This window comes from Mus musculus, chromosome 1, assembly GCF_000001635.26.
Source record: "Mus musculus strain C57BL/6J chromosome 1, GRCm38.p6 C57BL/6J".
NCBI classification, from domain to species: Eukaryota; Metazoa; Chordata; class Mammalia; order Rodentia; family Muridae; genus Mus; species Mus musculus.
The window spans coordinates 78,054,145-78,067,704 of record NC_000067.6 but is presented as its reverse complement, the minus strand read 5'-3'; the positions used below and the strand labels follow the sequence as shown (position 1 = coordinate 78,067,704).

The following is a 13,560-nucleotide window of genomic DNA, read 5'->3' as shown; positions in this document are numbered from 1 at the left end:
GCACTAGAGGCTCTTACCCACTGAGTCACCTCGCCATCCCTCATGACCTATTTCTACCATCATTTTACAGATAGGAAAGGAGTCTTGGAGCAAAGGATAAAGGCCATCGAGCTCTTATTACAAGGCTAAGCTCTAGGAGCTCCATGAACTACTCTATTTAGTCCACATCTGATTGTATTTCATATCACCATTCTTGTTTTATAGGTGTGAAACGTGACACACAAAGACCCAGGAGCTGCTAGGGTTTCTCCATATGTACAAGGCTGAGCTAGGATGTAAAGCAGGCACTGAGTGCTTCAACACCCAGGCCATCAACATTATGTTTGTGTTAATCTTAGAAAAATGCATGCCCAAGAACACACAGGGAGCAAATGGTAAAACCTGGCTTTCAGCTTCAGGAGTCTGACTCTACATCTCTTACTCCTTGCCCGTACCCTTAGTCCCCAGTCTCTGGTTTGTCTGGGCTGCTCTGTCAGTTACAGATGAACTGAATACAAGGCAAAGGAAGATGATACAGGGCTGGCTTGCCAGGTGAACATCGAGGAGCTGATGGAGTCCTGTTTGGAGAGGGAGATCACACTATGGGTGCACCCTATCATGGGAAGATGTCTAGGTTGTAGGCTTGGCTAAACCCCCTTTCCTGGTTCACACTTGGCAAACAACCTTTCTACTACTTGAGTTCTCTCTTCTGTGAATTGTACCAAGCAACGTTGGGAAAAAGATTTCATGAGAAAGCACTTGAAAGTTGTTATCTCCCCTGGTCCTTAGTTTTCTATGTCCCTTTTGCAGGATGCCATGGTCATTTAATCATGTACTAACTTAGACACCAGTGTGTAGCTTTCCTGTCTTTCCTAAGGGGCAAACTGGAGAAGCCCTGCTTATGCCTTCTCTAACATGCTCTCCAGACATGATTGCTAGGTGACTTTTTTTTTAATGTAGCAATGTCCTAAGAGCTGTGGGAAGAAAATTAAAACTTGGTGATAAAAATGATGGAGACAGCCCCCGTTTCCACTTGATTTGGTTCACACATTTCCAGCTTGCAGAGTCAGATCTATTGCCTTTGAATTCCTTTGCTGTTGTCCAATGTAGTGGGAGCACAATGTTCTTTGAGCAGTGTGCTGCTGTGGTAAAGCTGCAGATATGATTCCGGCATCACTGCACAGCCTGGCTGATGTGCTGATTAAAGGAAAATGCCATGGTGAATTGGAAGATATTTTAACTACTATATCTAATTACAAAGAAGAACATGTTACTTACCCAAATCTGAATGTGTTCTATAATAAAAAACAAGAGCAATTAACAATCAAACAAGCAACTGCCTTCCTGACAGGCAGATGACACAACCCAGGACTTGGAAAATGTAGAGAGCTCTCGCTTGACGAGGAAAAATGAGATGGTCCTTCCAGCTGTAAGGTAAGATCCAAGGGCCCGATTCCTTGTGGTTAAAAGGCCAGGGTGGTATTCAGGAAGCTGAGGACTCTGTGTGCTTGCATTTGTGTTGATGAAGCAATGTTCTGTCTATCTTTAACATGGCTCAAACAAGTATTTATGATTTCTCAGATATTTTGACCTAGAAAATATCTTTCTTGTGTAATTTCCTTAGAAGTAAGTTGTTGTTATTGAAATGCATACTTAAGGAGGTACATTTCTTTGCTGTATTATCTTATATTCAGAATTTCACAGTCTTGTCCCTGGGCTATCCCATAGGGACTTATGTGGCTCAAAAGTTAATATCCATAAAATGCCATAAACTCTAGGGATAAAATGCCCCAGAGAAGTTATATACATTTTCTAATACACACAGTGCTTTCCTGGGATGGGCACTGAGAAGTGTTCTCTGTCTCTAAGCCATGCACTGCCATGCTCTCAAGAAACGATGCTCCTCCGTCCAAGAATGGTGAATCGACTTAATGGCACCCCAGGGAGAGGGTTCTTCATATACCGAGGTCTCTAGAGACATGTGCATGATGACACTGGCATGAGTTTCTTAACTTGAGACCCTAGCTTTTTAAGCACCATATGTGGATAAAATGCCTGAAGATTTGCTTAAAATGCAAAACCCTAGGTCACATCTCAGGCATTTTGAATCAGTAGTTCTGAGGTGAAGTTCTAGAATTTTCACCTGTAAGCAAGCACCATAGTGACCCAGACATAGGCTTCTCACACCTGTGTGACATTTGAAGACATACTTATCTCGAGGAGCATTAGCTGCCTCTCGCCACTTACTTTACCCGAATCCCTGTTACCAAATGTTCATGTTCCCCAATACTTGTTTCTATGTACATATATCTATAAATTGTATAGTTGGTCTATTCTCTCCTATACACATACTTTCTGCATTGTACAATATACAGAGGAATGGAAATTAAAGATATTAGAATGTTCTCAAAAAGAAACAAGGAATATTTTATAAATCTTATAGAGTTGGACCTGGAAATGGAACTCAGTGGTAGAGCTTCAGACGCTGGTTTAATACATGGTAGAAACAAAAAGACAAAAAAAAAAAAAAAAAAAAAACCCCAAAAAACAAAAAACCAACTCAGTTTATGGGTTATTGTAGCTTTTTTTTTTTTTTTTGTTTTCATGAATGTAGAGATGCAGTTCACTCTTATTCATCCCCGTGAGTTATATTTGAGTAAGAACGGTGTAAATATATATACTCATTATTTAAGCAGTCTTTGAAAGTCTGTAACCAAGTTCAGCTTATTTAGTAGCTGCAAGAATCCATTTCATAGCTGAAATTAATACATTTCAGAGTCATCATAGCTGTGCTTTCTAAACTCTGAGACTACTTTAAAAATTCCACCCATTAGTCATGCAACATTTTAACTGAAGTTTGGCTGGTAAGTTTTTGAATTCTCTGACATCATTTAGTTTTCTTTTCAGAACAATCAGGTGAGGCGTTAGGAATCTAGCTGAAGTGATCCCTCTATAGCATGCACTGGGCATGGTGAAGCATGCCTGTAACCAGCACCTTCAGGAAGGAGGAGGAAAGGTCAGAAGTTCAAGGTTATCCTTGGGTACCTACCTAGCTTGTGGTGAGCCTGGATTAAATGAAATTCTGTCTCAAAATCAACTTCAACAAAAGCTAAAACAACATCAGATTTTAAAACTTTTAACACAGGACTTAAGATACTTTCGCCTTGATGAGTCCAAAAGACAGGAAAGGTCTTTCCCAGAATTGATGACCAGGAACTGAATTTTTATAGTGATGCATAGTTTTCCTTTCTGCTAGTTAGTTACACATCAAGGGACATATTTCCGAACTTTTATTTTCAAATACCTGAAATTTAAAGCTCAAGTTAATTTTGGAGATCAATGTCACACTAAATTACTGATAAATTGTAACTGGTCCATTGGAAGAACTAGATGAAATTTAAATGTATAGGTAGGAAGACATCTATAGACACCTGATGGGTAACATAGAACTAAGTACTGCTAACCATCATTGAATACGGCGAGGCAGTGTGGGCAGATTGAGGCAGTGTGGGCAGATTGAGGCAGTGTGGGCAGGGTGGGCAGGGTGGGGGCAAGTTGGAAGCACTACTATCAGTGTAAAAGAAAAATGAACATTTCTTTTAAGTTTGGAAAATTTAAAAGTCACTTAATTAAAATAGGACCAAGGAAATTCTTTGGTACCCAAACACCTTATTGCTATTCCAATCTCATGACAAAAACTTGATGAGCCTGTTTAGAATGTAAGTGTTGTACAGTAATTCTTGAGGTTGTAATATAATTGCATCCTTTTCCTCCCTCCAAACCCTCCCTGGTGCCCCCTCCCCCAATATCATTTGAATTTATTGTCAGATGTATGATGCTCTATGGATGTTTTCAGGGCCGACCATCGGTATTGAATGTCGGTGTGATGTTCTGAGGAAGGCGGTTTCTTCTACTTTCAGCCTTCCTTGGTTTGCCTGTAGTTCTTCCTGCCGAGTTGCGACCTCATGATATTCCCACCCCCAGTTCACATTAGCTTGTCTACAGGTGTTTTCCTCATTCTGGCATCCTTTAAAAAAATATGTTTTCTTTTTAATTTAATTTAATTTTTTTGGTAAGTGTTATCTTTTGGAAAGGTTGGTACTTGTGATGGTGACTTGAGAACCTTTCTGTATTCCTGGCCTTCAGTTCTTTGCTGAAATAGCCAATAGTTCTGGAATAAATTTGAAATGCAATAATATCTCTGTGATCTTAGCCTGGAATTGTTTGTGCCAGACAAAGATGTTTTTGTTTTGTTTTGTTTTGCATCTGTATCTTTCACTATTACACAAAAGAACTCCAACATGGCTTCAGAACCTTTCCCAGTAAGTGCAGAGGAATCTTGAAGAGCCCTGACTGCTATACAACCTCAAAACTGCTGAAGAAAGAAAAAAATCAGTTTGGATTTTATGTTCTTAAGGAATAGGTTGTGAATGTCATGCTAACCATGGTATTAGATGGTATCTGAGATATTAGACAGTATCTTAGGGTGTGTCATTTACTTTGGTGAGGTCACTGGGGGCTTCGATAAAGACAAATAGTTTGAAGAGTTTTGATAATGACTAATTTGTTTGGTTGTCACTTTAATGATATGTTTTTTGTGTGTTTACTGATGATGATACTGAAGAACTTGCAGTGGGGACAGAAAAAGTCTCTGTTCTGTCATTTGTGTTATTTTCAAGGAATACCTCCTCTGTCATACTCTCCTCAACTTGTGTGCCCACTTTGTTTCATGGTTCCGTTGAGGACAGATTATTTACTATCATAAACTGCTTAGTCTATGTAAAATGCCAAATTTCTCAAGATGCTGCACTTGATCAAAGGTAGTAAGAAAGGACAGGGGCTACTGACAAGCCAGAATGCCTGGGGCTTCTGTCCCTCCCTTAGTTCCACAGGGGATCACGTCACACAGGCTGACTCTAGCATCAACTCATATATTAGTAGAGCACAATTCATCTTTTCTAATATTTCAAAACAGAATGCCCAAAGCTGTCTTCCTCTACCCCAGTAATCGCTTTGAGTGTCTCCTAAAGGGCTTCCTAGTATGCTACAGATGAGAGGGCACAGCTCTCACATTACTAGGACAGATGATGCCAAGTGTCCAACCTTGACCTGGGGATGTTAACCTGGGCCTGTGATACATCAGATGAAACACGTGAGAGCTGTATGTGTGTGCACATGTGTGCCTGTGTCCACACAAGCACACACATTCTCCCCATTTTAATCATGACTGAAGAATCACCACAGTCTGTGTTCCTGGCAGCACTGCACATGCGTCGTCAATGATCCAAGTACGAAAATTCATCCGAACAATTCCCACGTGAGTGTCTGACACTTGGGGATGACATTAAAAATTTGAGGAAATGCTTTAACATGATCAGTTTTTTACCCTTTATTAAATTTACACCATGAATGCAGGGCCGCCCATCTTGTCTGTGGCTATTGATGTACATCTTTAAGAGGTGTTCACACTAGGCCTTCACTCAGTATTTGTGGAATGAATACAAGAAGGAACGAAGGGTACACAGTTTATGGGTTGGTCTCTGACTGGCAAACCATTCTTTCTCCTGGCTAGTATTTCTTCTGCACTGATTTACTTGCATATTCATTTCAGCATGTTGTTTTGTAGGTGTATCTGTATGCTATTGAATCCAATGGCAGCAAGAAGGTATATACTCTGACCATAGATGCTCTGTTTTGGGTGGTGAATGCTGGAGGTACTGAATGCTGCTAAGTACTCTGTGGGTGTTGGTTTATTTACTTCTCACACAACCCCACAGGTGGCTCTCCCATGCTCCATTTTACAGCATAAAGAAGCTTAGAAAAAGCTGCGTAGCTTGCTGGTACTGATAGAGGAAGTTTATTTCTGTGTCCTAGAATTCTACTGTGTAAGACTGGTTTTAAAATGAGACGCACTAACTTATTTGGGGAGAACAAAATACTAGGCGTCCTATATTGTTTTATAAATCCACATTTTCCAACAGCGTATGTCTTCTTGGGTCCATTATTCTAAAATACCCTTAAACACCTTCTAGCCTCAGCTCGTGTTGTCCACATGATATCTCCTGAAGACACCCAAAGTACCTTTTAATTTGAATTTTTGTGTGAGTGAAAACACACAAGTTGTTTTTAGTCCTTAGGAAACATTTCAAAGCTAGTCTTGGTTTTATAGGTAGCACCTTCCTTGTGTAGAAAGCAAAACTTCACCCTTAATTTAATATATTAACGAAAGAGCAGTTCGGTTAGCTCCAAAGAGCCAATCTTGAAGCCACTTGAAGGCTTTTTGGAAGAACATGAAATCTTATCTTAGTAGAGAATTCCATCTTACAGCATGTTTATTAGAGATTCCAAATCTGCATAAGGATTTTTTGTTTGTTTTTGAGCATGAACTTTTATTAATAAGTTCATTTTGCATTTTTTTTGTGGTACATAATTTCATGGGGGGTGATGACATTTTCTTCATCTGAAGTCTCACATTATACAAAGTTTTCTCAATATAAGCACCTCGGTTCTTTTTTGGGGGGGAGGGGGGGGCCTTAGGTGTTTCACCCTTCACCTCCTCAAAATGGGAAATCATCTGTAAGCTTTAAGAGTGTCACTGTGGAAATTACTCATCCTCAGAGAATTTCATGGTAATAACCACAGCCACATTCCAGGTCAATTAAGTGGGCCTGGATTGTTGCAGCCCCCTCTCTCTGTATCTTCCATTAGTGCTGTGTGTCATTAGCATATCACATGTCACAGTCTCCTTAATCCAGTGTGAGACGTCCCTCCACCCAGACCCCGGCGATTTCAAGGCAGACCCTTGTTTCTCAGCCATAAATGCAATCCCATAATCATGATTGCGCTAATAGCTTCTGTAGCTTCTTCTTTTTCTTTTTTTCTAGTATGTTTGCCTTTAAAAACATGGAAGAGAGACACTCGATTGTGATTGGTGTTTCTTGGAAATAGGAACCATCTGGCTTTCCCCAGTATTCACAATGGCCTTGTGAAAGTATCTGGGATTAAAATATGTGTATGTCCAGGCAAAATTAAGCCTTTGCAGAACAAATAATGTTATCCTCTGACTATATAATAGGAGACGTTATGTGTGATAAACACTGAGTCTCATCAGAGTGATTGTATCAAGAGTCAATTTCCTGTGAAATTTGCTCGGGGCCCAAACCACTCATTTATTTTAAAGAAGCATTTGTTTGAAATAGCACTGCCTGTCTGTTAAGACTCATGTGACCGGCTGCACACTGACAGGAAGTTCAACCATGAGTTTGGGTGGAGAAATCTCCATGCTTTTCCACACTATGCATTAAAAAAAAAATCCTGTTTTCTACTGGTCAGAAAGACAAATCAGAAATACTTAAATTCTGGCTTGGAAGCCCATGGAAAGTAACGATTTGTAGACCAAATTTTATCCTAAAAGGTCAAGCTTGGGCCCCAACTTCTCTTGAGATTGCTCTTCAGAGCAGCTTCATGTTTTTCTTTCCTCGGTGTGTACATGTGTCCTGAGGCTGTTTGTAACGGGAGAATTTTATAAAATTCATAAGTTTAAAACATCCCATGCATCCAAAATTCTTTCTGAATGTGTCATTTTCAAGTATTTCCCCCAAAATCAACATAAAATAAAGCATCACTGTTGTCATCTCTTTTTAATATTCTTCCTTCTGTTTAATTTTCTTGGTCGTCCTCAAGTGCTAGGTACTGTCATAAAGAGAGGGAATTGAATTGGCTACCTGTGTTTAAATGGCCAACATCCATCTTTTGAAGTTATTTCTTTGAAATAAAATGTATCTCACATTTAATTGGGGAGCAAGCAAACACAACACAAAGAAATGATGCAAACTTCGAGGCCTGGGGGTGGGGGGAGTTTTACGTGTGTGCCTTAAAAGGCACTTTTATATATCTATAAGAGGACGTAACTTGCTTTGTGTATAAAAGACCTACAGTTCTTCAAAGAGCAAGCACCTGATCCCGGAACTGAGTTCACAGAGGTTAACTTGTGCTCAAGGAGTTGAAGGTAAAAGAGAAAGAAAAAGATTATGCCTTTTCCCATGGCAGGAAGAGACTCATTTCCAGGGGAGTGACTCCCAAAACCCAGAAAATATATTCCAGACCCTAGATGTGGTGGATTCATGCATCATGTCTGTGGCTATGGGGGCTGGGGGTTGTGGGGGGACACGGCACATGATGGTGACTTGTAACTACATTTCTTCTTTCATTTATTGAAGAGATATTAAAAACAAACAAACAAACAAACAAACACAAAAAACGCTCAGAGGATGCGTGGGAGGAAACCCTTCTTTTAAAAGCTCTATTCTGTTGAACACCACCAAGCACCTTTGTTGCAGGTATCCTCAGACCCTGCAAATCTAAAACTCCACGGAAGGAGAAGTCAGGCAGTCTAAACAGTGACATGTGTCTGCTAAGCAGAAGTCGATGTTTGCTGAAATCCAAGCAGAAGTTGACCATTCAAAGCTGGAGAGCCCTAAACTCTTTCAGATTATGGAGCTTTGGTAATCTGATAAATGGATCCCTTGGCAATGTTGTTACTCTTTCTACAGATACAAAGTTGAAACACATAAGATTGTTATGAAAATAATAACAATGAAATACAATAGTGATTAAAACATGTTTTAAAATGTCCACTGTTACTTCTTTATAAGCACAAGAAAAAGAACCATTGTTTTCCAAGGCTTATTAAAGAGTATCGAGTTTCTGCAGAAATTTTACTGGTAAATAAGTCCACTTGAATTGTCTCCTGTCTAGTTTTTGTGTGCATGAGTTTGATCAACTAAGTTGTTTATTAAGTCTTCAAGGAGAATGATATCCATCACACGTTTATTTTTTTTTTATATAGCGACTGCCTGGCAACGCGGTTGGACAGAACAAACTGATATTTTCAGATTGAAAACAAAACAAAACAAAGCAAGACAGAAGCAACTCCCCCAATGACAAACTATAAAATACTAATATTCACATGTTGAATCATTTGAAAGTCTTAGGTTAAAGTCATTTAGGTTTGGAATTTTCCTGTCTCCTCACTCTTCTGAGGGATGAGAAAGTAAGACAAATGACAGCCAGATGTGAGTTCTATGGAACTTTAACATCATTGATTATGACTGGATTGTTTTGCTAAGGTACCTGTTAGGTTATTGTAACATTTCTTTTTTTGAAGATTTATTTATTTTATGTATGTGAGTACATTGTAACTGTCTTCAGACACACCAGAAGAGGGTATTGGATTCCATTACAGATGGCTGTGAGCCACCATTAGTTGCTGGAAATTGAACTCAGAACCTCTGGAAGAGCAGTCAGTGTTCTTAACCTCTGAGTCATCTCTGTAGCCCCTTATTGCTATATCTTTTCTATTCAGACATCTTGCATTTCCTTTAAAGCTGCCAAGACAGAGGACTGACTATTCCTCATGTTTTTCTGGAACCATTTGTTTGTTAGAGAGCCTCTCCTCAGAGGTTTTTAGGAAATCTGGATGGTGGAATGGTCTGCTGTGTACCGAGGAACAAGCATTTAACCCTGAAGGGCTATGTCTAAAGGCTGGGGGGGAAAAGAAGAAAAGAAAAAGCCTTTGATTCCTCAATAGCCACAGCTAAACTTGTGGCAGGATGTTTGAGGCTCCCATGAGGCTGAGTCATTGCTTTGCTGCTGCGTCTACAGAAGTGTTTATCTCGTGACATGCCTGGAGTCAGACACTATGACGTTGGAGCCTCATTCTAGAATGTCTAAATTCATGAGCTTGGGAAAGCAACTGAATTTTGGAAGCTTTAAGGCCTCTTCTGAAGAAAAAATGGCAGCAATATTGACTGGATAGACTTTCCAAGGGAAATTACAGCAGAGAATCCAAGAAATAACCAGTTTGGCACTAAGTGTGAATGGCCTCAAGTGTTGTCACAGAAAATTAGGTAAAGACAGACAATAGGGGATTATTGTCCCAATGAATAAGAGATTTGGAGATAGTGAGGATTTTTGGATTTGGTTGTAAGAGGTTCAAAGGTAAGGAATAACTTAGACCTTTTTTGTAGGGCTCATCTCTGTCATCAGTGGTCCAGAGTTTTTTCTATTCCATACTTCTGCATAGCCCTTCCTCATCCTGGAAAGCCATTCTTGTGTTTATAAAGTTATCTGAGCTGCTTCAAATCTCACATCCTCACACAGCCCCACAGCAAGTTCCTCTTAGGTTTCCTTGGTCAAGATTTAGTTTGTAGACCAAGTTCACTGGAAAGGGGGGGCCAATTAGTAGGATTGGTTTAAATTAATTTGACTCTTGGGCTGGGAGGGGTAACCTGCAAATTCTTTTCAGGAGATGGCTAAGAATGAATAAAATTTGGGTTGTTTTTAGCAGTGGGAAAGGTTTTGGAATTATGATCAACTGGGCTTGCCGTACTATCTTCACATACTGTCTTAAGATAGAGGTGGATGTCAGATATAATAGATATGGTGTAATTCTATCAGTTCATTATTGCGCATAATTTTGGGCAAGCCATTTGACCTCTTGATCATCAGTTTGTGCATATATAAAATGAAGATAAATGTTTTCGCCTATTTCGTAGAGTCATAAGAAGATAATGTAACTGAAAGCCATCTATCAAGTTTTGTTTGGACTTGTGCATAGATTTGATGTATTCAGATGAGCCCTTATGTAGAACACAGTCTTCCAGCCTTTACATTTCAAAGCTGACAATGAAACCACACTTTGCAGCTTCTCATATGACTTTCCAGAGCTTAGAATTTCAGATTACTAGAAAGAGGAGCAAATCTTTTATAAAGGTCACAGGATGATCACAAAAGTCACAGCATGCTTTGGCTCTAAATTTGTAATTTTTTTGTAACAGAAAAAAAAAAACTTAGCAGATGACTGCGGTGGTTGAAATGAGGATGGATGCTCTTTATAGGCTCATGTTTGACTACTTAGACCTCAACTGGTGGAACTATTTGAGAAGGATCAGGGGCTGTGGCCTTCTTAGAGAAGGAGGACCTTGGTGAGCTTTGAGTTTCAAAGACTTGTGCAGTTCTTGCATCAGGATGCAAGCTCGCAGCTGTTCCTGCCATCATGACTTTGTTCCTCTATCGTGGACTCTAACCCTCTGAAGCCATAAACCCAAGTAAATGTTTTCTTTTATAAATTAAATTGGTCACAGTGGTTTTCATGGCCATAGAAAAGTCCTAAAACAATGACAATTTTTTGGACTTGTCTTTTAGTAAATTTTATTTCCTTTTTTACTTGTGGATTTCTTCTCCAATTTTTTGTTATGCACTGATATATTTTACATGATATATGTGTGTATATATTTATGTGAGCATGTTTGTGTTCATGGATATGTGTGTGTATCCTCTGTTTACCCATGAACATGGAGGTTGAAGTATAACTCCTCCTCCTTCTCTTCTCCCTCCTCTTCTTCCTCTTCCTCCTCCCCCTTTTCTAAGACGCTTTCTACCTTGTCATTAGAGAAAGGGTCTCTCATTGGGCTAGAACTTTGCCAGCTAGGCTAGGATAAAGCCTGGAATCTGTCTCTGCCTCCCATCTTTATTGCTGGGATTACAAGCATGGGCTGCCATGCTTGGTTTTATATGTGGATTCTAGGGATTGAACCTAAGCCCTCATATTTGTGAGCCAAACACTTTACTAAGTTAGTATTTGTTATTTTAAACATACTAAATAGTACTCCTAGTGACTAAAGTTGAAAGCCTTCCAACTCCAGTCAAGATGGAGTAATAGGGATAAGATTTTTTTCCTCACATTAAAAACAACTAGAGGGGCTGGAGAGATGGCTCAGTGATTAAGATCACTGAATGCTCTTCTACAGGACCAGAGTTCAATTGCCAGCATCCACATGGCAGCTCTCAACTGTCTGTAACTCCAAGATCTGATACCCTCACATAGACGTACATACAGGCAAATCACCAATGCACTTAAAATAATAAATTGTAAAAAAAAAAAAAAAAACCAACAAACAAACAAACAAAACCCCAAAACAACTAGAAAATTGAACAAAACTCAAGATATTATATTGAGCATTGTAAACCAAGACTAGTGTTTTCTATTCTATAGGAGACAAAGGATGGAGTTAATCCTTGGTAGGACCTCATCCAGATTATTTTCTCATTAGGAAGTTTCCAGGCTGCAGCCTAAAGAGGGGACCCCAGCACGCTGTGCCTAGTTTCTGAGTTGAGAAGACAGCCAGGTGTGGTAGTTCAGGATGCCAATAACAGAGGCTGTCCAGGCAATGTAGAAAGTCTCTGATGTTCAGTGTGTTTGTGATCAGGCCTTGGGAATGGAGGGGTAGCCTAGCTGGTGAAGGAGCATTCTACATGTTCGGAGCAAGTGGTCCCTGAAGACCTCATGGCATCAGCAATAACACCTGTCCCCAGCCATAGTGAAAAATCTCATAGCATCAGACACAGTCCTGGCGGTTCTTTTCACAGTACAGAAGAAATTCAACAACTTAAATGCTGTTTTCACTCAGACTAAACTTAAAACCAAGATTTAGAAGGCTCTGGTCAGTTTCAAGTAATTCAGTTGTGTCACAAAATAGTTACAGGAGTACAAAAATATCAACACCCAACAAGATCAAGTCAAAATGTTTATCATCAAATAAAAGTTTGACAGGAGTGCAAAGAAGTAAGCTAATAAGACTATCAATAAGAGGGAAAATCAAACCACCAAGATGGACTTAAAAATGATACATTTTTATGGAGTTAAGAGACAAGAACATTAAAAAAATTATCACTGTAGCCTATTATATCATATTGTCAAGGAGTGATCATGTTAAGCAGAGATATAAAAGATAGACAGCTCATCTAAACCATGGTATCTGAGACGAAAAATACCCTGGGTTAGACTACAGAGAGGTGGCCTTGCAGAGAAGAAAGGATGAAAATAAATGGTAATGCTCAGTCAGGCAGTGGTGGCGCACGCCTTTAATCCCAGCACTTGGGAGGCAGAGGCAGGCTGATTTCTGAGTTCGAGGCCAGCCTGGTCTACAAAATGAGTTCCAGGACAGCCAGGGCTACACAGAGAAACTCTGTCTCGAAAAACCAAAAAAAAACCAAAAAACAAACAAACAAACAAAAAAAAAAACAAAAAAAAAAAGGTAATGCTCATTGTAGGAAATGACAAGAAAAATGACCGAGAAAGACAAGAATGTCAGTGGGCTGTGGGACAAACGTGCACGTGCCATAGTGACTGTGGGGAAAGGCCTGGGGCCTGGGAGGCAAGAAAAGGTAGATGAGCTAAAATAATTCCTGGAAACTTCCTGAAAGTGAGATTAGAAATTCCAAGTATAAGGAACATGAATGGGGCCAGTGAGATAGCTCAGGAGGTAAGAGAACTTACTGCCAAGTCTGAAGACCTGAGTTCTATTCCTGGGACCCAGGAAGTAGAAGAGAACTGATTCCTACAGGCAAGTTATCCCCTAACCTCCACATGTGTGCTGCGGCATGCCCCCTAGTGTCATACACACCCAAAACAAAACATCAGAACACAAAAATTGCTCAGAATCAATGAAACACTGGTTTCCTTCCTTTCTTCCCCACCTTTCTTTCTCTGATACACACATGCCTGTGCACACACACTTA

General features: G+C 39.7%; 1 annotated feature.

Moving 5' to 3' along the window:
* Nucleotides 6,198–8,302: an enhancer, noted in NCBI's record as "VISTA enhancer mm1092". NCBI's record gives its function as "enhancer in: melanocytes[4/9]" and the evidence as "EXISTENCE:transgenic organism evidence [ECO:0001131][PMID:17130149]".